Source organism: Azolla caroliniana, unplaced genomic scaffold (assembly GCF_043228905.1).
Source record: "Azolla caroliniana isolate FFs.n. ecotype wild unplaced genomic scaffold, voAzoCaro1.0.p SCAF_20, whole genome shotgun sequence".
Classification (NCBI taxonomy): Eukaryota; Viridiplantae; Streptophyta; class Polypodiopsida; order Salviniales; family Salviniaceae; genus Azolla; species Azolla caroliniana.
In genome coordinates, this window is record NW_028230455.1 from 6215522 (window position 1) to 6240847 (window position 25326).

Sequence of the window (25326 nt, forward strand, 5' to 3'; positions counted from 1 at the left end):
AAGTAAAAAATAGGCCGATCAAGCGTGTACTGCACACATTACAAGAAAGCTAGCCACAATATTTCCTACTGCTGGTCAATAAAGAGAAAAGAGAGTGGTTGGAGATACGAGTGGAATCGGGGATGTTCCGATTCGGACCACTCTCCAGTCAACAACCAGGTCAATGTTGCCGACACCTGATCCAAAGAAATCCTCTCCCTAGAGGATTCGATGATCGGAGAATTCCTGTATAGTGCACAAGCTGCACACACGTGGCAACTAGACTATGGTGCCACATTGCACGTGACCCCAAACATTGAATGGTTTTCAAACTATTCATCCGACGCTAACGGCACAATCCGACTAGGAAACGGGCAGGAGTGCAAGATAGCAGAAACTGGAGAAGCTCCCATCATATTGCCAAATGGCAACATAATAACCCTGCACCAAGTTCGACATGTACCCAATCTAAAGAGGACTTTGGTCTCCATTGGCATGTTAGCTAAAGACGGGTGTAGAACGACTCTATACGAGTCAACATGGGTGATCAGCCGAGGAAACCTCAAAGTCAAGAGTGAGTACAAGTACAATAATCTGTACCCATTGATGGCAATCAACCCTGAAGGGGCAACCCAAACCTATGGCATGGTCAACTAGGCCATATGTCACAAGCTAGACTTGATCGGCTGATATCGGTCGGCTACATCCCGAAACTCCAGGCAAAGACGGACTTCTGTGACCATTGTCGATATGGGAAACGGACACGAAGTCCGCACTCTCGCCACTATGAGATGGCACGACAACCTCTAGAGCTTGTGCACACAGACATATGTGGGCCCATGCCACAACGATCATTAGGAGGATCCCAATACTTCATCACATTCGTAGATGACTGTACACGTAAAGTTTGGGCATACTCCATCAAGTCCAAAGATGAAGCGCTCGAGATCTTCACTCGATGGATATCTGAAGTGGAGAACCGGTCGGGATAGAGAGTGAAGACACTCCGATCCGACAATGGAGGTGAGTACACCTCCAAAGCCTTCAAACAGTACCTGTTCAGAAAAGGGATCCGACACCAAAAGACCGTTCCCTACACACCCATGCAAAATGGAGTGGCAGAACGGATCAACAAGACGATCCAGGAGAAGGTGATGGCAATGCTCCAACAAACTGGATTGAAGCTAGAATTCTAGGCCGAGGCATTGTAGACGATAGTGTACCTGATAAATCTGGCACGGTCAAAAGCAATCAGGCTCGAAGTGCCACAGGCACTATGGTCAGGCACACAACCGACCTATGATAGGCTCCGTATATTCGGATGCGAAGCCTACGCGTTCATCCCCAGGGACAAAAGGACGAAGTTGGCACCCCATGCAACGATGTGCATATTTCTCGGTTATGGAACCGATGGGGACTTTGGCTGCAGGCTATGGGACCCTAAGAACCGGAAACTGATCCGGAGTAGTGACGTGGTCTTCAATGTAGACTCTATCTTCTCTCAAAGGAACCAACAGAAAACAGTTGGTAAGAAGGTATCCTTCGAAGTAGAAGGACCATCCCACAGGGATGAATCAAAGAGTCAACAGACAATTGAACTCCAACCAGCTGACTACTTCCCTGCCGACACTGAATCGGCAACAAGTCCCATCGTCGAACTCAAAGACAAAGTCATCAAAGACACAGCCGAATCGACAAGGATCGACAAAGGCAGAGTCACCAAGAGGCAAGTTAGAAAAGAGTCGACGACAACCACATGGGAGAACAATCAGACACTGCCGAAATCCCAAATTGGGGGCGTGACACCTAACAAGACTCTTGATACAGATGGTTCAACAAATACCGATCGACCAGTAGAACCGATTGAAGGATTTGAACCCAACATCATGGTACCTAGGAGATCTAGACGAGCTCGAAGGCAAACAAAGTTCTATCAACTTGGCCTCGACTACGTCAACTACACGGATGCAGGCGAACCAAGCACATATGAAGAAGCTATGGCCGCACCGGATGCCGAAACATGGCTACAAGCCATGAAATCCGAAATGGACTGGATTCACCAAAATCAGACATGGGAGTTAGTCAAACTACCAGCAAGAAGAAAGCCGCTACCTTGGAAATGGGTGTTCCGATACAAGTATGTATCCGACTCAGAGAAACCCAAGTACAAAGCTCGGCTTGTCACAAAAGGATTTAAACAGGAATACGGGGTCGACTACGACGAGATATTCTCACCAGTGGTCAAGATGACCACCTTCCGACTACTATTAGGATTTGTGGCGACAAAAGACCTCGAGCTCGAGCAAATGGATGTAAAGACGACATTCCTACACGAAGATCTGGAAGAAGATGACATTCCTACATGTCTCAACCGGCAGGCTTCACGGCGACAGGGGAGGACAATCACCTCTTATGTCGACTAAAGAAAAGTCTATATGGCCTCAAACAAGCGCCGAGGATATGGTACCAGAAGTTTGACTCCTAGATACGACAGCTTGGATACAACAGATGAGACTCCGACCCATGCATGTATGTTCGGCAACTGGCCGACGAGTCCAGAATCTACTTGATCCTATATGTCGATGACATGTTGATTGCAGGGAGCAATCAAGCAGAGATCAGTAAGCTGAAGCGGAGCCTTCATGCAAAGTTCGCGATGATGGAACTCGGACAAGACCGACACATATTGGGCATGAGGATAGAGCGAAATTAGACAACCAAAACTCTCCAACTCTCCCAGTCCGAATACATCTACAAGGTGCTGAAGCGCTTCAACATGGAGAATGCGAAGCCAACATCGACATTGCTTCCGACGTCGATCAGACTATCGGACAGAGACTCTCCTTCAATGGAGCAGGAGAGAGAGCTTAATGGAAAGATACCCTACTCATTGGCTGTAGGAAGTATCATGTACACAATGGTGGCGACCCGACCCAACCTAGCTTATGTCGTAGGGGTGGTCAGCCGGTACATGTCTAACCTAGGAAGGAAGCATTGGGAGGCCGTGAAGCACATCCTTAGGTATCTGAAAGGAATCACAGATGCACAACTGAATTTCGGATCTACAACCTCAACCGAAGTCGAAGGCTACACCGATTCCGACTATGCTGGAAATATAGATAATCGGAAATTGACATCAGGCTACATATTCACCTATGGTGGCGGTGCAATATCATGAAGATCAAAACTTCAAGAGTGCATGACTTTGTCTACCACAGGTTATCTACCAACTTCGGAAGCAGCATCGAAAGTAGCGAAGGAAGCGATATGGCTGCACCGGTTATCTATCGACTTCGGAATTGCAAGACGAATAGACCGACTAGTGCTGACCATCTATTACGACTCACAGAGCGCAATACACCTCATCAACAATCCCATCTACCATGCAAAGACGAAGCACATTGAGGTGCAGTGTCATCATATCCGGGAGCTCGTGACTGAGAAGAAACTCCAAGTCCGGAAGATCGACACCGAGGTGAACATCGCCGATTGCTTGAGGAAGCCACTCCCAGATCAACACTTTGGAACGCTAAGGATGAAGATGGGACTACGACAAGCGACCGAGCAGAAGAAAGCCGAACGAGGAGCAATAGGTAAGAGTTGATCAACACTCATACTATACCTCTGCCGACTCGACTTTATGCCGACAGACTTGCAGCATAAAACTCAGTTTAAGTTTACGGGGGAGATAACCCCAAGTATTTGTATATGTATGAAAGAGTAGTCCTTTTACGGGGGAGTTTGTTGGCATAAAAGGCCGACTCCTTCCAAATTGTATCTGTGTGTGAACTCATCAATAAGTTAGGGCTTAGTATATAAGTGAATACCTAACATTGTATAGTGTGACGAGTGGAAGAGAGACGAAGAGACAAAGAACTTATTCTCTAGTTTTGTGTATTGTATCTGAGAGCGAGAGTGAGAACGAAGCAATAAAGTTTTTTTTTTTCATTAGAGCTTGCACTGTGTAATTCTACGCCTATTCTATTTTCCTTCTGCATTGTTTGTTGTTCATAACCGACAACAAATTCATACACGTTTCCGCAAAACGCACTCGTTATCAACATAAACTCCTTATGGGCATGTAATGAATATACATTTTTCCCTCTCATTTTCTATGCCATTTTTATTTCTCTCTTTCATTCTCGTTTCCTCACACGTACTCCCCCCTTGGGAGGTGGTTGAAGCCATTCTAGGCTTCACCCCCACCCAACAACACCAATATCCTTCATTTCGAATGATGCCGCAAGTTGACACTTTACGCGGTGGATTTCTCTAAGGTCAACTCCGGTGATGATTATATCATCAACATAAAGTAGAATGCTTATCGGTCTGACTTAGGAGAATGAACAATGAAGAGTCTGACTTTGATGGAGCAAACCCCATTCTATGCAATGGCTACGTGTTTTTTGCGTTCTAGGCACGCAGAGCTTGCTTAAATCCATATAATGACTTCTGTTTGGATAGAAATCTGGGGAGTTGTATCATGTACACTTGTTCCTCAAGGTCTCCTTGCAGGAATACATTCTTCACATCCATCTAATGTAAGTGCCACCCCTTTGCTGCTGTTACGACCAGTAGTACACGGACACTTGTCGTCTACATAACAAGCGCGAAGGTCTCGTCGTAATAGATGTTGTGTTGTTGTACGTAACCCTTTGCCACTAATCAACCCTTGTATTGGTTGACCGATTCATCAGTGTTGTACTTCACCTTGTACATCCATCTGCATCTGATCAACTTTACACCTTTCCGTGTGTCAACCAGGTCCCAAGTCTCATTATCGGATAATGCTCGCATCTCTTCCTCCATCGCGGTACGCCAATTAGTGTTGTTTGCCACTTATGCATAGCTCTCCAGCTCACACACTTCGGCCACTTTCGCCATATACGCGTAATGATGTGCCATATAATCACTATACCCATATCTCTTTACATGGTTCTTCAAGCGGGTTGATCGACGTAATTCTTGATTCATTGATTTCACGGCCTTCTTGGCCGATTTCGACCTCTTCCTCGGAGGTTCCTTTTCGACTAGTTCGTAGTCAGATTCACTACGATCCAACTCGGAACGGCTGGTATCGTACTCCGGCATCTTCTTCTTTCCCTTCTCCTTAAGCGTAAACTGTCTCCTAGGTTCCTTGCGCGGGGACTACACGGTCGAGTCTTCACTACTCGCCGACTCTTCATTCGGCTGACCATCTTGGCTCAGCCCCTCATTTGGCCCACTCACCGGAAATCAGATCGGACTCTCTCTCGGAGCTCTGATTTCATCACTATGCGGAGGCATTTCGGCCTCACTAGCGTCATCCTCAGAATTCAAATTGCAATGCATGGGGGTAGGTGGTGAAGGCAGGTACCATGAAGCCGACTCATCGAACATGACATCTCGGCTCACTCGGGGGGTTATAACATTTACATACCCTTTTTGCTCATCTAAGCAGCCGACGAGGATACACTTTTCGGCTTTCGCGTCTAACTTCCTTCGTTTTTTCCTTCGGCACGTGTACATACACTATGCTGCCGAAAACCTTCGACATCTTAAAAGAGGAATGAAATGAGGATCACGCCTAAAAGGCAATTTTTGTAATATTGTTAGTATTTTGTAAGTCGTGGGTCCGACGGACAAGGTCCTGTCCCACGGGCGTGCTAGGTGTTGTCCAGAGGATAGAAATGTAAAATTAGGAAATTAGCAAACGTCGAGTCTGAGTATCACGGGCCACCGACGACTCGGCTGTGTATTAGGGGAAAAGTTATTTAAACGAGGACCAGTACCTCAGAGTGAGGGAGAGAAGAAAAATATAGGCGGAAGCACTAGCTGAGTCCCTTGTAACTAGCTAATCTTGTAAGGTCACCGGCCGTAGGCCGTGTTCTGTAATCTCTTCTGTCGCAGTAATATATCTGAATTGTGCCCAGTTTGCTCCATGTGTCTGTCCTTTGATTCATACCTATGATTTGAGCGCCGCCCACGCCTGTCCAGATCTCGTTAGTGTTTTCTCTCTGAGCACTGTCTCTCCCTTGATGCCTTTGTTACGAGCCTTCACGTACCACGCCCTTGAATACCAATAGCCGCAGATCTATCGAATGTGTTCACCCAAAGGAACGAGTAACACAATTTGGCACGCCCGGTTACAGATGTGAGTGCACAACGAACTTCGTTGAAGGTAACCACTAGCCGCCGTTACGGCGCCCTCTCGCACTACGAGGTCTCGGCCACCCGCCCGACGCCCTGAGCCAGTCGAAGGAACTTCCGACTCGGCGGTCACTGACCAATCCCTTCCCAAGCAATCAGAGGCTTCCCTAGTGCAATCCTCACCACCGGACACTCGATCGCGAGTTGATTCACCACCAAAACCCCTGTCGAGCCCTCCGGAGGTCAATCAACCGGAACTAAACCCTTTTCCGGTGCTCCCAGAAGACCTAGAGTACGACATCATGCCGTACCCATACCCACGATACACCGACGAACTAGACGCGGAGTCACACATCCGTGCCTTCATATCCACGTGGCAGGCCAACCACTCAACGCACCGCCTCACACCAGCCGAGATCGATGCCTCAAAGATTGTCGAGTTCCCACTCTCTCTCGATGGACCGGCCGCACGATGTTACTCTCGCCTCGAAATAGGAGAGGCCACCACTTTTCAAATCGTGCGCACAAAGTTCCTTGAACTTTTTCATCGCGAGGTGCCTAAACGGGAACTGCTCCGGCAATTCTTCTCTATATGCCAAGAACCGCACGAAACGGTTGCGCAGTTCACGATCCGGTTCCAGGATCTCTACCGACAAGTGGCCGATGATGTCTCGGCACAACATATACCGGACACTTTCCTATCCAGTTTATGAGAGCCTCTCCGAACGACTCTCGCACTTACAAATTTTGCCAACCATACCATCGAACAAGTCATAGTGCGGGTTCTCGCCCTCGATCGGACCCAACACGACGCGGCCTTCTCGATGACATCCTTGCAAAACGCACTTCCCCAAGAGGACAATCTCTTTCGCCAAGCCCTCCAATGCACGGCGTGTTCAAGATTAGAGCACCTGGCCCTCGAATGTCCCCACCGACCACAGTGTCTGATCTGCCAGTCTCGAGCTCACACTGTCGAGCAGTGCGAATATAATATGCTGAACCGCACAACGGCGGCACCGGTCCGCCAGATCGAGCCACGAAATACATACTCTCGGTAGGACGAGCGATATGTCTACCGAGACCAGGATAACGACCGACCGCGATCCCCGGATCGACGGCGCCGAGACGACGACTACCGACGTGATCATTATCGCGATGACCGGCACGACGATTATGCTCGATATGATGACGATTGCGATGACTGGTATGACCGACGGAACTCACGCATTGATCGGCGAAACGGCAACCGCAACACTCGCAACAATAGAAGACCTAACGACAACCGCCGACGGGACGCTCCTCAAAATAACCAGCGCAACTCCAACGCACCTTAGAACAACCCACCACCAAACGAGACGGAGAATCAACAACAACAGCTTCCACACACAGACCGAGCGGACACCAGCAGCTCGGCCAACGTTACATGTTTTAAATGTAACCAACCAGGCCCCTACGCCACGCAATGTCCAGCTATGGGATGTTCTTACCAACTCCCGCATCTCGCTACCCCTACATAAACTGTTACCACTCATGCCGAGATTTCTGGACACCCTGGCAGCACTCCAGGCCAATACTAAGCCTGTGACGCCACCGGTACACCTCACCGAAGCAGGAACCGGTCCACCACTCATGGATTCTTAGAACCCAGCCATGAGAATCATCATTAAGGGACAAGACCTGCACGGATGCATCATCGATGGCGGATCTGGTGTAAACGTTATTAGCAAGTCAACGTGTCTCAACCTCGGCCTGAATCAATGGGAACCATGCCCCTTTTGGCTTCGGATGGCCGACACCCACTCCGTTCTCCCCATTGGTTTAATCCGCCATCTCGACTTCACACTCGGAGGCCACATGTTCACGATCTCGGCCGTCGTGCTAAGACTGGAGACACAAGGCGCCTACCCAATTTTACTAGGTCGACCATGGTTGCATACAGCGAATATCAAGCAACATTGGCAACGCAACATGATCTCGTTCCGAAGAGGAAAGAAAAAAGTCTGAATCATCACTGAAGAACGAGTCCCCGTCGCCCTCAACACTTCGCCGTTATACGTGGAAGCGGTCCATATGCTTGACGGGTTGGCCCATGAGGAGGTCGACGAGTTCCTAGATGATCATCCCACGATCATCCCTCTCTTCGAAATCAAAACCTTACCAACCATCGAGCCATCTAAAGACAAGGAATTCACGGAGGAGTCACCACCCCAAGATGAACCAGATGCAACCACAGTTGCCGAGCTACGTCATGCTCGGGAGGCTTTCGAACGCGAACTCGCCATTTCACAACGAGTGAAAGCATCAACCCTAGAAACAATAAACCTCGGTTCGGACGAGAATCCTCGTACGTTACAAATTGCCTGTTGAGAGACAAGCTCAACATCGTCCGGATCGGCTGAAGAAGCCGAGGACCGGATCGGTTAGGTCGAATGCGTAAACTGGTACGCAGACCGGTGCATAGGTAGGGCCGGATCGGTGCATAAACCGGGAGGCCGTTAGGAAAGATATTCCGTGAGGAATATATTTGGGAGTTAGTGTAGGAGCTCTTAATGAGCATTGAAGTACCACAAGCACACACACCGATAGCAGAATGCTATACACGGAGGGAGATAGGCCCCGTGGACGTGGAGGACGAGGCGAGTCGGCGCACAATGGAGGCGGCCGACGAGATCAAGGAAGAAGGCACCGAAGTGATGCCGACAGCAACTCCGGACCCTCCGGAAACAGGGGGAATCGAAGCGATGAGAACCGGCAAGGGAAGGTCATCGCGGAGTGCTGGTATTGTGGCAAGAAAGGCCACAAGGAAAGTGAGTGCTGGAAGAAGCGCGCCGATTCGGAGAGAACCGGTTCCGGAAACGGCTCCAGACATACCGACAAGGGAAATCGGCAGCGATCGCACTACGCCGAAGACTCCGGGAGAGCCGGAGAAGGGTCTACCTTCGTGACGAGACACGATGCAAACTCAATGAAACGGACCACCCTGAGATCGGACGAGGTGTGGTACGTAGACTCCGGCGTGTCAAACCACATCACGAGCCATAAGGAGTGGTTCTCGTACCTTGAAAAACCGATACAACCTGCAGTAGTCGCAACTGGAGACGACACTCCGCATCCGATCATGAATGTCGGAGAAGTTCCCCTTAGCCATGTCGGGCAGAAAGGGAAACTCATGAACGTGCTGCACGCTCCGACAATCACGAAGAACTTGGTCTCGGTCGGACAGATCGTCGACCAAGGGATGGAGGTTCGGTTTACACACCTCGGGTGCTTCTTTGAGGAAGAAGGCCGTGTGATTGCGCAAGGGCGCAGAGACGGGAGGATGTTCATCCTCGAATCCACTGACGGCGGCACCCCAATGTTCAAGAAGGGACAAAAATCCGAGTCGGACATCGACTTGTGGCACAAGCGGATAGGCCACGTCAACTACCAACGGCTTCAAGATCTGCAATCGAAACAGGTAGTGATCGGATTGCCCAAATTTAGTGGCTGAAAGGCACAAATTTGTGAAGCCTGCCAGCTCTGGAAGCAACACAGACTTCCTTTCCCCAACGAGCGAAACCGGAGCCGGAACAAGCTCGACCTTATACACTCCGATGTATGGGGGCCAGCACAAAACGTTAGTCTTGGCGGGAGCCAATATTTCGTCTCCTTCATCGACGACCACACGCAGCACACGTGGATCTACCTCATTGAGAGGAAGAGCGAAGTCTTTGACTGTTTTCGGGCCCTCAAAGGGTTCGTGGAAACGGAAATGGGACGAAAGATAAAGTGCCTGCGGTCGGATGGCGGGAAAGAGTACTTCTCCGGTCAATTCAACGGTTATCTACAACAAATGGGAATTTGGCGCGAATTCAGTTGTAGATACACGCCGGGGCAAAACGGCGTGGCCGAGAAGAAGAATCGGTCAATTGTGGAAGCGGCACGGGTAATGCTAGAGGAGAAGAGCTTGCCCAAGTTCTACTGGGCCGAGGCGGTAAGGACCACGGTTTACATCCAAAACCGGATCGGAGACAAAGTGTCGGCGCACGAGCTATATTTCGGAACGAAGCTGAACTTGCGACACTTCAGGATGTTCGATAGCATTGCGTATATGCATGTACCGAAGGAGAAAAGGAGGAAGCTAGACGCAAAGGCCGAGAAATGCATCTTGGTTGGTTACTCGGACGAGCAGAAGGGTTATAAGTGCTATAACCCTCGCACCAAACAAGCGCGTGTCAGCCGCGACGTTGTGTTTGACGAGTCCGCGTCCTGGTACCTGCCCCCGATTCCGAACCCCGACTCCAATCCGAGCTCTGACGATGAGGTCAGAGAGGCCGAGATGCCTCTGGATGACCCCGAAATCGAGACCCGCGAAGAGAGTATGATTTCACTCCGTTTAAGTGGACCGATTGGACGACTGAGTCGGTACGATCAGTCCGATGAAGAGCCGGCGAGTAGTAGACACTCGATCGTGCATTCCCCGCGCAGGAAGCCGAGGAGACGGCTTACGCGCAAAGAGAAAGGGAAGAAGAAGGTGTCGGATTCCAGCACGGATAGGAACGAGTCAGACCGACGCGAGTCCGACTCCGAGGGAACCGGTGACGGGTCCTTAAAGGTGAAGTCTGCGTCCACCGAGAAGGCCTCGACATCGGCTATTGCTAGATTACGCCGATCTACCCGCCAGAAGAACCCTGTTTTGCGGTTCGGATACAACGAGTACATGGCGCATCATTATGCGTACATGACCCATGTAGCGGAAGTGCGTGAGCCGTAGTGCTAAGCAGAAGCGGCTAAAGACGCGAATTGGCGTGCCGCGATGGAGGAAGAGATGCACGCATTGGCGGAGAACGAGACCTGGGACCTGGTTGATGCACCAACAGGGGTAAAACCGATCGGGTGTAGGTGGGTGTACAAGGTCAAGTACAACACCCATGGCTTGGTCAACCGGTACAAGGCTCGGCTAGTGGCAAAGGGCTATGCGCAGAAACACGGCATCGACTATGATGAGACATTTGCGCCGGTCACGAAAATGACGATCGTCCGTGTTTTGCTGGCAGTAGCTGCGGTGAAGGGGTGGCACTTACATCAGATGGATGTAAAGAATGCGTTCCTGCAAGGTAACCTTGAGGAACAGGTGTACATGGTACAACCCCCCGGATTTCACTCTGGAACGAACTCCTCGGCAATATGTCGACTGAAGAAATCCCTTTACGGACTGAAGCAAGCCCCGTGTCCCTGGAACGCGAAGATCACGCAACAACTGCGTCGGATGGGCTTCGTCACGTCAACATCGGACTCTTCCCTGTTCATCCGGAAAGGTCGACTCAGACCGGTTAGTATTTTACTATATGTTGATGACTTGGTCATCACCGGCGCCAACCTAGGTGAAATCGACCGCGTGAAGCTCCAACTTGCGGCATCGTTCGACATGAAGGATCTGGGGGACCTTCGTTACATCCTCGGGATCAAAGTGATCCGTACCCCCGAAGGCATATTGATCAGCCAACGTCATTACGTGCTGAGTATGCTCTTCAAATTCGGGATGGCCGACTGTAAGTCCGTCTCGACTCCTCTGGACAGAACCGTCAAGTTTCGTCCTGATACGGGAAAGGTATGCGACCCGACGAGGTTCCGACAAATTTTCGGAAGCCTCATATACTTGACCATCACCCGACCCGACCTCAGTTATCCGGTCGGAGTGATCAGTCAGTTCATGGCGCGACCTACCAGGGAGCACCTTCAGTGTGCGCAATGCATACTTTGGTATGTCAATGGCACTAAGGACCGAGGACTGCTATATCGGACCGCTGCAGCCGTGCAGTTAGTCGGCTACACCAATGCTGATTGGGCTGGCAACACAGCTGATTGCCGATCCACGTCTGAATACAGTAAGAAGTAGCCGATAGTTGCACTGTCGAGCACCGAAGCTGAGTACTTAAGGACCTACAAGAGGAGGTGTCAGATCCGACGACGATCTATTGCGACAACCTCAGTAGCATCCAGCTCGTGAAAAACCCTGTTTTCCACGCCCGGACCAAGCACATTGAGGTGCATTACCATTTCGTCCGTGAGCGTGTCCTTTCCGGTGAAGTCGAACTTCAGTACGTTCCGACGGATCGGCAGACTGCCGACATCTTCACCAAGCCTCGGATTGCGACAATTCTCAGGTGCGCTCGGATTGCGTCACCTCGACGTGCCAAACTTGAGGGGGAGAACAGTCCCGAACGACCAAGCAAGGCAGCAGGAAAAGGAGTGGAGACCGCGACACCACCGAGTCGGTTGACTCGGTTGTCGAGTTCGACTTCGGATCGGCTGAGGAAGCCGAGGGCGGACCCGCGGAAAAGTTCGAAAGAGGACAGAAGGGGAGCAGTCGAAGGAGAGAGCCGAAGCCAACCATGAATGGGGAAGATGACGCCATCGAGGGCGAGAAGACCGAAGACAAGTTGGAGACAACCAACTCGGACGAGAGCGAAAACCGATCGGAGGTAGCCGAGTCGATTCGGATGTTTGATTCAGATACGTTGAACCAACCGAGGCCCAAGCGGAAGAAAAGGCAGCAGAAGAAGTGTCAACACCGCAACAGCAGACGAGCTGATAAGGGCCACATGAGCAGACAAGCCGACCAGAAGGGTCGAAGCGCGCGGAGTCGAACAGGTCATGGAGCGCGAGCGAGGCGTGAAGCCAGGAGGAACCGGAGCTGTGAGCCCGAAGATCCTGAAGAGCCTCAAGTTGAGCTTGAGGGGGAGTGTTGAGAGACAAGCTCAACACCGGCCGGATCGGCTGAAGAAGCCGAGGACCGGATCGGTTGGGACCGATCGGTTAGGCCGAATGCGTAAACCGGTACGCAGACCGGTGCGTAGGTAGGGCCAGATCGGTGCGTAAACCGGGAGGCCGTTAGGAAAGATATTCCGTGAGGAATATATTTGGGAGTTAGTGTAGGAGCTCTTAATGAGCATTGAAGTATTGTCAGTACTTTGGTCAGTCCTTCTAGGACTTGTATAATGTTGTCTGCCTGGCCGGACTAGCCTCAACACAGGTGTCTATCCGACACTTCTCCAAAGGGGTGGTAAGGATTGGATGCTAGGTTACACGCGTAAGATGATAACAATTAAGCACAGATGGTAAACAATACGAAGATACAGATAAACACACAATAATTACTATTGTATTCCTTTCGTAAGGTTTCTATTATTTTTTCGGTCTCAGGGCCGGTTTGCAGGGCTACCGGTTCCGGTTCCGGTTCTGGTTGCTTCCTTGTTGTCCCGACCGGCTCGGTGACAACTTGTGCTTGTTGAATTCCTTCCCTTGCCTGCAACAGCTCCCCTTGCATTTCCTCGATCTATGTTCGGAGCGCGACCAACTCCTGAGTTGTTGTATGCGTCAGCTGTTGCCTACACGTTTCTTCTTTCTCTAACTGGTCCGCTACTCCCGATAACTGCTCCAAAAGCCATCTCAACCATTGGGGCTTTGTTCTTCCTGTGTCGGGGTGGCCTTGCTCAGGCTGTTTTTCCGGCCTTTTCTCTGGCTCCGGCGCTTGTTCATTCTTCTTCTCTGGGATGACCGGTTCTCTAAAGTCCGGCGCAACCGGTGTCGGTGCTGCTTCCCTCGGTACGGGTTCCGGTACTGCTTCTGGCTCGGCTACTGGAGGTGGTCCTTGCGCCCCCTGCTGAGTTTTGTCAACTGGTGGAGCCGGTCCTTTCGCCCGTCTCTCCCGACCCTGTCTTGCTGGGAGTCTTACCAGTGGTTCGGATGAGTCTTCTGTTTCAGCTTCCTCCTCCGGTGCGGCTACCAGGCGGACCTTTTGTATAAAGACCTCTGGTTCCGGTTCCGGCCGTCGCAGCGTTATATGGATTGGTTTGCGCGCTACCGGTTCCTCCTCGGCCGATTTCCCTTTGCCTTTACCTGCCGGTTTTGCCTTTGTTGCCGGTTCCTGTTGCTGTCGGGATGGTCCTTCCCCCCGTTATTCTGCTTCTTGCTGGGTCCATCCGGGGGTGTGTTTCTCCAAGATCTGTCGGCGCTTTGTGACCTTTTTCGGCGTCATCTCCTGCCGACCTCTTTTCTTTTGTGTGATGGGGAGCACCGGTGGGACTAACACCGTTAGCCATTGTGCTATCCCGACCCATGGCTTTTTTCCTTCCACAAGATTTTTGATGGCCTCCTTCAATCCTTCGGTTATGAAATGGAGCCAGTCTATTTGTAAGCCTTCGTACGCTGCTATTAAGAACGCTGCCCGGTACTTGGCTATGGCCGGGGGATGGGGATTCACGAATCCGTATTCCATCATGGCGCGGGCCACTTCTCCAAACAGCAGGATCTCTCCGCCCTGCGTTCGGTACGCCTTGCTGCTGATAGAGTACTCACCGAAATATTCGAACAGGATCTCACTTGAAGGGTTTTCGATTGTTTGAAGTCCTCCTGCTTTTATCCCCGTGAGCGCCTGCACCGCTCCTTCCGTGACTTCTGACAAATCGATTGATGCTGCCGCCTGCTCTGGTTCTGCGTGTGGTGGAGCGTCGGCGATCCGCAGCAATCCTTTTAACCCGTTCTCCCTCATCCATTGGCGTGCCTCTTCCGACAGTACCATTGTTTCGAATTCTTCTTCTGCTGCCTGTTGTTCGGGATCGGGCTGTGTGTGCTCTGTGCGTCGGATCGCTCTTCTGTGCTTCTGCGCCTGTATGTAGGAAAATTCGTAAAAAGTGAGTCCTTCGCAGGCCTGTGTCTTATATAGTGGCTTTTGCCTCGAGCCGCCCTTTTTCGTTTCCCGCGCATGTTCCTCTCCCGGCATAATTAGTATGTCCTTTCTTGTTTGCCGCGTGTGAGTGCCCACGTTCCATGCTTTAAATAGCAAGTACGCGCACGTCCTTCTTTAATGCATGGCGCCTCTTCGTTGCATGGTGGCGCTCCCACCTCTTGTGATATCCCCATCATTACTATGATTCGCATCGATTTTGCCCACGTCTTCTTTTCTTTTCTTTTCTTTTTTCTTTTTTTTTTTTTTTTTTCTTTTTTTTTCTTTTTTTTTTTCTTTTTTTTTTTCTTTTTCTTTTACCTTTTTTTTTTTTTTTACCTTTTGGACCACGTCATTTGCTGGTCCCCCCCGATTTGTTCGGGTCGGTTCGTGTGGATACCGGATCCTTCTGTCGGTTTTCCGGGATAGTCTTTGTCGGTGTTGGTGTCGGTTCCTCATCTTGCCGGATTTCCGGGTTTTGCTTGAACGGGTTCGCTGGCATATTTCCCTTATACGGCTTTAGCCGAAACCCATTTGCCCACTTGCCGATGACATCTCCAGACAACGTGCCGAGCTGATACGACCCATTGTACTCCTTGGTGATCCAGAACGGTCCGGTCCATCGAAACCGCAACTTTCCCGGCATGTTCCCCATCCGTGTCTGGAATAGTAGCACCGGTTTCCCGACTTCGAACTCCTTTTCATTGCCACGCCGGTGTCGGTCCACGAAAGCTTTTCTCCTCCTTTGCTCCAGTTCGAGTTGTAGTAAGCTGGCTATTCGGTTTTCTTCTAATTCCAACAACGTCGCCAGCCGGATTCGTTCGGTCTCGTTCTCACTTAAGCGCTCCTTCACCTGAATCCGTAAGCTGGGGATCCGGAACTCTACCGGCATGACCGCTTCTAAACCGAATGCTAGCCGAAACGGGGTTGTCCGGATGCTGGTTTTGTAGGTTGTTCGGTACGCCCATAGCGCGCTTTGCAATTTCGTATCCCAGTCGGTTCGGTTCTCGTTGACGATTTTTCGTAAGATGTTCTGCAGAGTTTTGTTCGTTGATTCCGCTAGTCCATTGGCTTGAGGGTAGTAGGGAGTACTCTTTTTATGTACCACCGCGTAAAATGACGTCAGGCTTTCTACTACCTGCCCGAGAAAATGTCCTCCTTGGTCACTTATAAGCTCGATCGGGCATCCATACCGGCACCATATGCACTCGTACAGGAACTTTGCCGTGGACGCGGCCGTGTTGTCCCATAAGGCCTTTGCTTCTACCCATTTGGTGCAATAGTCGGTTGCCACTATGACATACCGATTTCCGGTTCGCATTGCCGGTGGATTGAAGGGACCGACAAAGTCCAAACCCCACTTTTGAAACGGTTCCAAAGGCAAGACCGGGTGGTGTGGCATCCGGGCCTGCTCCGTGGGTTGGCCCAGTCGTTGACACAAATCTCATTCTCTGCTATACTTCACGGCATCTTTTAGGGTGGTGGGCCACCACAGTCCGCTCTGCCATATTTTCCGAGCGGTTGCGTCGCCGGCATAATGCCCACCGAGAATTCCACAGTGGGCTTCCCTGAGGATTAAATCCTTCTCATCGCTCCGCACTGCTCGTCTCCAGATGCCATCTGCCCCCTTGTGATAGAGGGTGTCTCCAACCAAGCAGAAATGTCTACTTCTTACTGCTACCCTTTTCCTTTCATCGCGGTCCATGTTCTCCGGGGGAACTCCGGTGCTCAGGAACTGATGCATCTCAGTTAGCCATGTGTCTTCATCGGCTACCGTTGTATCCATTGCCGGTTTCGTCGTGATCCGGAACAATTCGGCGTCGGGAAACTCATCCTGGACGCCGTCCCCTGCTTCTCCGGATTCGAGTCTGCTTAGGTAGTCCGCTACCGCATGCTGCGCCCCGGGTCGGTGGAAAATGTCGAATTCAAATTCCGGTAACAGCAGTGTCCATCGTGCAATTTTTCCCGTCAGGGATGCCTTCAAGACCAGGTAGAGTAGTGCCGAATGGTCGACATGGAAGGAAAACTTCCTTCCGAGCAGATAGTGCCTGTACTTTGTGACACTATACACCATTCCCAATGCCTCGCGTTCCGTCGTAGAGTAATTCCATTCGGCTTTTGAGAGTTTCCGGCTTGCGTAGTACACCGGTCGGTACCATTTTGGCTCCGTGAGTTGGATCAGAACGCTGCCGATTGCTACGTCCGACGCGTCGACGAAGACGTGAAAGCTTTTACTCCAATCCGGCGGTTGCACCACCGGAGCTTGCGACAGCATAACCTTCAACGCTTGGTAGGCTTCCTCCTCCGTCTCCGCCCATAGGAAGGGTACCCTATGTACGGCGGTATGTAACGGTGTAGCGAAGTCTGCGAGGTGCCGTATCATCTGGCTATGCCACCTTATTTGGCCCAGGAACCGGCTTAAAGCCTTTGCGTTATTTGGTGCTGGTGCCTCGAGAATCGCCTTGACTTTATCCAGATCTACCGTGATTCCTTCCTTACTCACCACGTGCCCTAGTAAGTTGCCGCTTGCCACTCCAAAGACGCACTTGGCCAGGTTCAGGTTCAATCGGTACTCGCGGCACTTCTCCAAGCACAGCCGGAGGTGATCGAGATGCTCTCTGTGCCGGCTGTAGACCGCGAAATCGTCAAGGAAGACCTGCATAAAACCGGGGATATATTCCCCAAAAATTTCCATTATTATCCTTTGAAAGGTCGCTGGAGCCGTCTTTAGTCCGAACATCATCACGACTGCGACGAACACTTCCCATTCCGTCACGAACGCTGTCTTCTCCTGGTCGGCCGGGTTCATTCGTATTTGGTTGTAACCGCTAAATCCATCCAGGAAGCTGTAAACTTCGTGGCCGGCTACCGCATCTAACACCCCGTCCGTAAATGGTAGTGGAAACACATCGGTCACTGTTGCGGCATTTAGTTTTCGGTAGTCCACGCATACCCGGATTTTGCCGTTCTTTTTCGGGACCACCACTATCGGACTCAGCCAGGTTGCCTGCTTGACCGGTCGGATAAATCCGACCCGGAGGAGCTTATCAATTTCCTCCTTCACCTTCGCCGCATAATTCGGATTCATCCGGTACCTGCGTTGAGCGATCGGTTTCGCGTCCGTACTTAGGTGAATTTGGTGCTGATAGAGCTGGGGGTCCAGCCCTCACATGTCTTCGTACGACCACGCGAACACATCCTTGAAGTCTGTTAATAATGCTACCATTGCCTTCTTTTCTTCCTTCGGCAACTCCTTTGCAACATTTACCGGTCGGGGCTTGTCTGATGTGCCGAGGTCTACCTCCTCTAGTTGGGATGCTTTTACCCTTTGGCATATCGTCATTTCCCTCTCTAGGGATTCCTGCGCTTGTCGCAGTTCTTGGATCGCCGCTTGGTCCGGTTCATCCGGCGTCGTAATGTACGGTTCTACTGCCGCCGTGATATCCACCTCAAATAGTGGGACGATTCGTGGATGTTCCTCGAGGTACCGCTCGACTTCCTCGTCCGGTAATCCCTCCAACATGTTAATGCTTTCCGCATACAATGGAGTTGCTTCCTTACTGGTGATCACCCGTGGTTGCGTCGTTACTCGTACCTTTGTTTTCCCTCGCTAGAATGTGATCATGTTCTTTTGCCAGCTCTGCTTGATATGCGCCGTTCGCAGCCATGGTCGTCCTAGCAGTAGGGGGTACGCGCCTTGTACATTCAGCTGCAGCACCACGGCCGATATCCGGAATACGTGGCCTCCGATCGTTACTTCCAAATCCCGGATAAGCCCGGTCGGTCGGACTGAGCTGGTATCCGCCATGCGTAACCAGAAGGGGCATGGTTCCCATTCCCGGATGCCCAGGTCGTTGCATGTCTGTTGGCTGATGACATTTACCCCGGAGCCTCCGTCAATAATCGTTCCACCAATTTCCTTTCCTTTCCCGATTGCCGTGATCGCCGGGCTACTTGTATCGACCACCGCTGGTCCTTCCTCCGGGTTGGAGAAGAATGCCGGTGCTGGCGTCAACGTCGGTTTGCTCACGGATGCCTGTAAGTCTGCCGTAAACCGTGGCACCAACTGTAGTAGTCGTGCTAACGGCAGCACGATTTGACAGTCCTGTAGCGCTTGCCACGTCAGGTTTTCTCCTGACTGTATGATTTCTTTGTCTTTTGGCATATTTTGGTCTCTTACTTCTGCCGCATTCTGTTCATTGGCCTGCTTGATCCATTGTGCCGCTTGTTTTCTGATTGCCTCCTGGGCTTCCCACTCGGCGGTCTTTCCCTTTGACCGGGTTGTGACTTGTTGTACTTCTGTTATTTCGACTATAACCATGTTGACTTCCGGCTGCTTGTCATTGGTTTTGCTTGGGCATTGGTTCCTATAGTGGCCTTCCTTACGGCAGTAATAACAGTACACCTTGTGACTGTTGCTCGTTTCTCCTTTGTCCCCGGTTTGGAGGGTGGGTATGCTCCGGCGGTCGTCTTCGGTTTTCGGTTTTTCGGTTACAAATTTGCTGCTCCGGCTCTGCTTGATTCTGTGGTGCCGATGCTTCCTCACCGCTTCGTCCAGGTTCTTCCTGTTCTCCCTCTGTTCCAGGCTCTGTTCTGTTACCAGTGTCGCTTTCTCCGGTCTCGACTGGTTGGCTCGGTACGCCTTCTTCCTCTGCTCTGGTGTCTTCCGGTCTCAGCTCTTCTTCTTCTCCGGCATCGGGCTACTCCTGCTCTTCTTCTTCTCCTTCGATCGGAAGTTCTTCTTCGGGTATTCCTTGTCGGGGTTGTTCGGTGTCGGTTGGTTCAACTTCAGCCGGTCGCTCTCCCTCACTTATCGTGATTGGCGTCGTTCTTCCCTTAGCTTCCTGTCGTAACCGGTCTTGCTCGTATCTCTCCAACTCCAACTGAGTTGCGAACTGCCCGTCATCCAACCTCTCTACCAACCCTCGGATTTCTTTGAGTTGTTCTTCTGCTAAAGTGTAGAAATCCTCCGACAATTCTTCCCGAATGGCGACGATACTTTCTTCATCCATCTTGTAGAACTTGTCACCGGTCTGCCTCCAATTCTCGGCATCCGCTCGGAGTGTCTGCAGCTCGGCTGCCTATTGTGACCACTCCTTCCATAGCTTTTCCGTACTTTCGTTGATGCTTGCCTGAGCTCGGGTACTCCATCCTGACATGATGAGCTTGATCCGGTCAACCCCCGCCTTAGCATGCGCATAAGCTTCTTGCTTTTCCTTCCTTGCCCGTTTTATAATGTCGGCCATTATCTGAGCCTGGGCCTCGTAATCCGCTTTCTGCTTTTCATAGGTACTTTGCAGTTTGCTGATCGTGAAGGTCTATTTTTCCTTTACTTCATTCCTGATCTTGGTCAGATCCAGCTTTTCCCGCCTTAGCGCCTCTAATTCCTTCCTTCTCTCCGTCGCTTGGGCTATTTCCGCCGACAATGCTTCCTTGTTGGCACTAACCTCATCCATTGCCTTAGCCAGGTCTAATCGGGTCTCTTTGAGCTGTTCTTTCAGCTTCTCTATTTGCCGGTCGTAGTCTGCTGCCCGTTTCTTGTTGTCCGACTCGGCCTGCTTGTGATCTCGGTAGAGACGGTCGAAGTCCTCCGTCTTCTGCTTCAGGCGTCGGTTTGCCTGAGCTCTTAACCGATCGTCCCGGTCCTTCTGTTGTCGGAGTTCTTCCTGCAGTAGTTCTATCTCCTGCTCGGCATGTCGACGCAGTCGGTCCTTCTCCTTTTGCAGCTTCTCTTTTTCTTCTTGCAGTCGGTCATTAGCGGCTCGACCTTTCCGGAGGCCTTCTTCCATTTTTCGTCAGTCGTCCTCCACCGCTTTCCGCTGCTCCCTTTCTCTTTCCCTTAATGCCTCCTGAGCTTTTAATTCCTCTCGGCGGTCTTTCCCTTTGACCGGGTTGTGACCTGCTGTACTTCTGTTATTTCGGTTGTAACCATGTTGCCTTCCGGCTGCTTGTCATTGGTTTTGCTTGGGCATTGGTTACTATAGTGGCCTTCCTTACGGCAGTAATAACAGTACACCTTGTGACTGTTGCTCGTTTCTCCTTTGTCCCCGGTTTGGAGGGTGGGTATGCTCCGGCGGTCGTCTTCGGTTTTTCGGTTATCCGGTACCGATACCGGGTTGTCATTCCTCGCTGCCTCCCGACGTTCCTCTCTTCGGAAACATCCACGCTTCCGATTCCGTCAGAAATTTCGGTTCCCTTGTCGCCTCTCTTCTCTGCGTCGTTCGTATTTCGGGGATTCGTCTCGGTCGTACCGGTCCCGGGGGTAGCTATCTCTGCGTCTCTCATCTCGGTCATAGTTATCGCGTCTTCTATCCGCGTGTATGTTACCGCATTCGCTTTGGTAGCGGTCGTCTCTCCGGAATCGATCCTCGTCCGGGTTCTGATTGCGCGGTTCTATGTGTCGAACCGGTGCTGCCTGTCGATTTAACAGGTTATATTCGCATCGGTCCGTTGTATGGGCTCGAGAGTTGCAGATCATACATTGTGTCCGTAGGGTGCAGTCTACTGTTGAGTGCCCCGAATTTAGGCATGTTGTGCATTGTAAGGCCTGTCGGAACCTCAAGTCTTCCTCCTTCGGGAGTGCCCGGTGTAACATCCCCATCGACAAGAAGGGGCTAGTCTTGTTCATTTCTAAAACCCAATCAATAACTTGGTCCATTGTGCTGGTTTGGAAATCAAGGACTCCGCACATTGTTCAAAGTGGCTCTTTCAGCGGGGCCAAAAAGACTGCTTTGGCTTCGTCTTCGGGTGGTGCTCTTGTCAGTTGGCTGTGCAGGGTCTGAAACCGAATGATAAATTGTGGCACAATCTCGTTCTCTTCCTGTCGGGTGGTGTAGAACTGCCCGACCAATTCCCTTTGCTCAAATTGTCTGTGAAAAAGCCTGAGGAATCTGGCCTTCAAGGCATCGAATGTGGCAAAGCTGCCCGGTAAGTGCTTTGCGTGCCATCGGGCCGCCGGTCCTTCTAAGGTTATGCCGAATTCGGCGACTTTGGATCGTTCGGCTTCGGGTTCCGTCAGTCTTTGGGAGACATGGTTGGCTTCCCATGTTTGGAGGAATGCGTACACGTGTGCCTCCGCGTCGGCCTCATCCCGGTACTTTGGGTATGGGTACGGCATCGTGTCGTCCAACTGACTCTCCTGCTTCCTCCGCTCTCTCTCCGTTGTTGGCGTTGGTGTGAGAACCTTTGGTTCCTCCGCGGGTGTTGCCGGTGTCCGGTCCTTTGGTTCCTCCACAGGTGTTGTCGGTATCCGCTCCTTCGGTTCCTTCGCGGTTGTTGTCGATATCCGGTCAACCTTCCTTGGCGATTGCCGGTCACCGCCTTCCAGGGTTATTTCTTCCTCTGGCTCCGGTGTTACTGAGTCTTCCGACCCCTCTTCCTCCCGGTCGTTTGGTGTGTCGTGGCTGCTTTTATACCGGGACGCAACGCTTCCGTCGCTTTCCGACTCCGCCTCAAGTGTTGTGAATGCTTCCGAGTCCCCGTCGCCCCCGGCGAGCGTCTGTAGTATCGTTTCCGCCTCTTGCAAGTTTGTTATGCTACTGCCTTCGTCGGGGATTTGCAGAACCCGGAACTGCAGTGCTTCTTCTGCGACTCTCCGAAGAGTTTTGGAGAATGACCGATCCCGCCGGATCTCGTCGACGGCTTGCTGCAGGGCTTCCCGTCGTTGCTCGCGTTCGGTGTATCGTCTCCCTCGTTCGGTGATGTGGTCGTCATTTGGTCTAGACATCCATCCCCCGGTTGTCCTCTGCACTTTGCAGGAATCGTGGTCGCCAAAATAGTGTTGTCTGCCTGGCCGGACTAGCCTCAACACAGGTGTCTATCCGACACTTCTCCAAAGGGGTGGTAAGGATTGGATGCTAGGTTACACGTGTAAGATGATTACAATTAAGCACAGACGGTAAACAATACGAAGATACAGATAAACACGCAATAATTACTATTGTATTCCTTTCGTCCCCCCTTTTACAAATCATCGAATCCTTTTATAGGCATCCGGCAAGGTTACAATCAGTGCGCTTAGGCAACCGACATCCGAATCGGTCCGGATCCGGATCGGTACAACTGTACCGGATCCGTCCCTCCGAATAATAATTCTACTATTATTTCCTTCCTATTATCCGATCCGACTCCGCCTTCCCACTTGTCCTTGCTCTTCTGACCGGCCAACATATAAAAGTGTTCATTGAACACACATATGTATAGAGTGTGGTGAATAGAGATTGAGTACCCTTTTTTAATATAGTTCTTGTTTTTCCTCTCTCTCTCTTACTCTCTCTGTCTCTCCCACGTATACTGCGTTGTCGTGCCTTTCGGCTCCGGATCGTTGCGTGAGTCGGGTGGGAACCACAGAGGTCTTGGACTAGGAGAAAGGAGTTCGTGAGATAGAGATTAATTATGAGTAAATAGCAAAGAGAAAGATAAGAAACTCGTGAATCACACGAGTATACTATATTAATTGGTACTTAGGGTGTTAAGAGAGAAGTAGATGTATAAATCGTGAATCCCACGAATAATTTTTGTATTGATTAATTCTTAATCCAAAAAAAATCAACAACCCTTTACATATTTCTCTCCTCCTTATATAAGGAAAAAAGAGCTAAGCATGGCTTCATGCTTTTTTTTTTACAAAAAGTGTTCATGTCCCCTAAAAATGTGCATGTGATGCTTTTTTATTTCCTAAGTATAGGGCTCATGCACGCTAGATGTGCATGAGTTATTTTTAGTGTCTCGTGTTTTTTCTTTTTCATATATTAAAGAAATACACGATTTACCTTTTAATAAAGGTATGCATAAATAAAGGTCTTATACATATTAAATCTATATTTAAAACACTTAAGATAAGTTAATGTAATGGTAAGGTTGAGGTTTGTCAACGTGGAGGTGCAGAGTTCGAATCATGCCCTGCGCAGTAGTGAGTATTTCCTTCTTTTTTACATTTATGTCTCTTTATCCGGCTCTTCCTTGCCGGTATGCCGTTTTCTTCCTTGCCGGTATGCCGTTTTCCTCCTTCGTTTTCCTCCTTGCCGGTATGCCGTTTTTCCTCCTTGCCGGTATGCCGTTTTCCTCCTTGCCGGTATGCCGTTTTCTTCCGGTTCTCACCGAGCACTCCATTCTCTATTCGGAGGGACAAAAATATAATTTCCACATAGTGTGCAACCTACACTACGACACTCGCCCCCTCCAAACCCGCACATCCTCCGGTATGTGCCGAAGATCTTGATTCTTCGTATCCGTCTTCATCCAAAGCTTCCCCCGATTCTCCCCTTATGTCGACTATGAGTTGTAATCCACTTTCTTCGTTTCCCGCATCATTGTGGTCTTCGTCCGATTGCTCCTCGTTGTCGGCCTCGACTTGGATCACATAAGGTTTGTCGTCGGTCCGCTTCTTGAAAATCTTCACCCGCTTCCCGGCTATAGGCACTCGTAGTATTGTTCCATCCAACTCGGACAGTCGGTACGTCCCGTTGTCGAAGACCTTCCGAACCTCGTACGGCCCGAACCACCTTTTCGCGAATTTCCGCATCGTTGTATGTTGATGGTCCAAGCTACTATCATAGACGATCACCCAATCTCCTTCTTCAATCCTCCTCGGTCGTAGTCGGTGCTTTGTGTCGAACCGGCTTTTGTTCCGGAACCGTGCTTCTTGTTGTCGGCGTGACGCTTCCGCTACATCTTTCGGTCTTCCCTCCAGTTGTTGTATCCGGACCGCTAGTAGTTCTTCCCGGCTCATCTCTTCCTTCCACGGTAGTATTGTCCATGTCGCAATTGCGGTTTCCGTTGGCATTACCGGTGCTTGTCCGGTCATGAGTTCTGCCGGCATGTAACCGGTCACGGAGCTATGCGTCGTCCGATCCGCCCATAGTGCATACGGAAGCATTTGTGGCCAATCCTTCACCCTTCCGTCGCATGCCTTCGCAAGTGCTTTCACGATCGGACTATGTCCTCGTTCGATCTTCCCGTTGGCCTCCGGATTGTAGGCCGTTGTCAACGTTAACCGAACTCCATGTTTGGCGAAGAATCCCCTAGCTTTGTCCGAGTCGAGTTCTCCCCGGTCCGCAATCACTTGTCCTACGCAGCCGTACCTACAAAACACTTCTTCCAAAAGAAATTGGCACACCGCGGCACACGTTTTCCTCCGAAGCGCTCGACCTTCAACTTGGTTTGTGAGATCTTCTCGAGCTAACACCAAGTATTTCTTTTGTCCAACCCCGGTCGGCATAGCTACAATGTCGACCATCCACTTGAAGTTGATTGTCGGTGAGAATGTCGGATGCAGCTCATCTCGGTGTCGGACCCCGGAGTAGACTTGACATTTCTCGCAGCTTTCTGTGAACTCCGCGACATCTTTATACATGTTCTTCCACCAATATCTTTGCTTGATTTTCACAAAAGTTGCCCATGTTCCTCGATGTCCAGCCCAATCGGATTCGTGGAACTCGGACATTATCCGGTTTCGTTGCTCTTTCGTCCCGACTACTCGAAGTGGTATCCCATCCGGTCTTTTCGGCGTC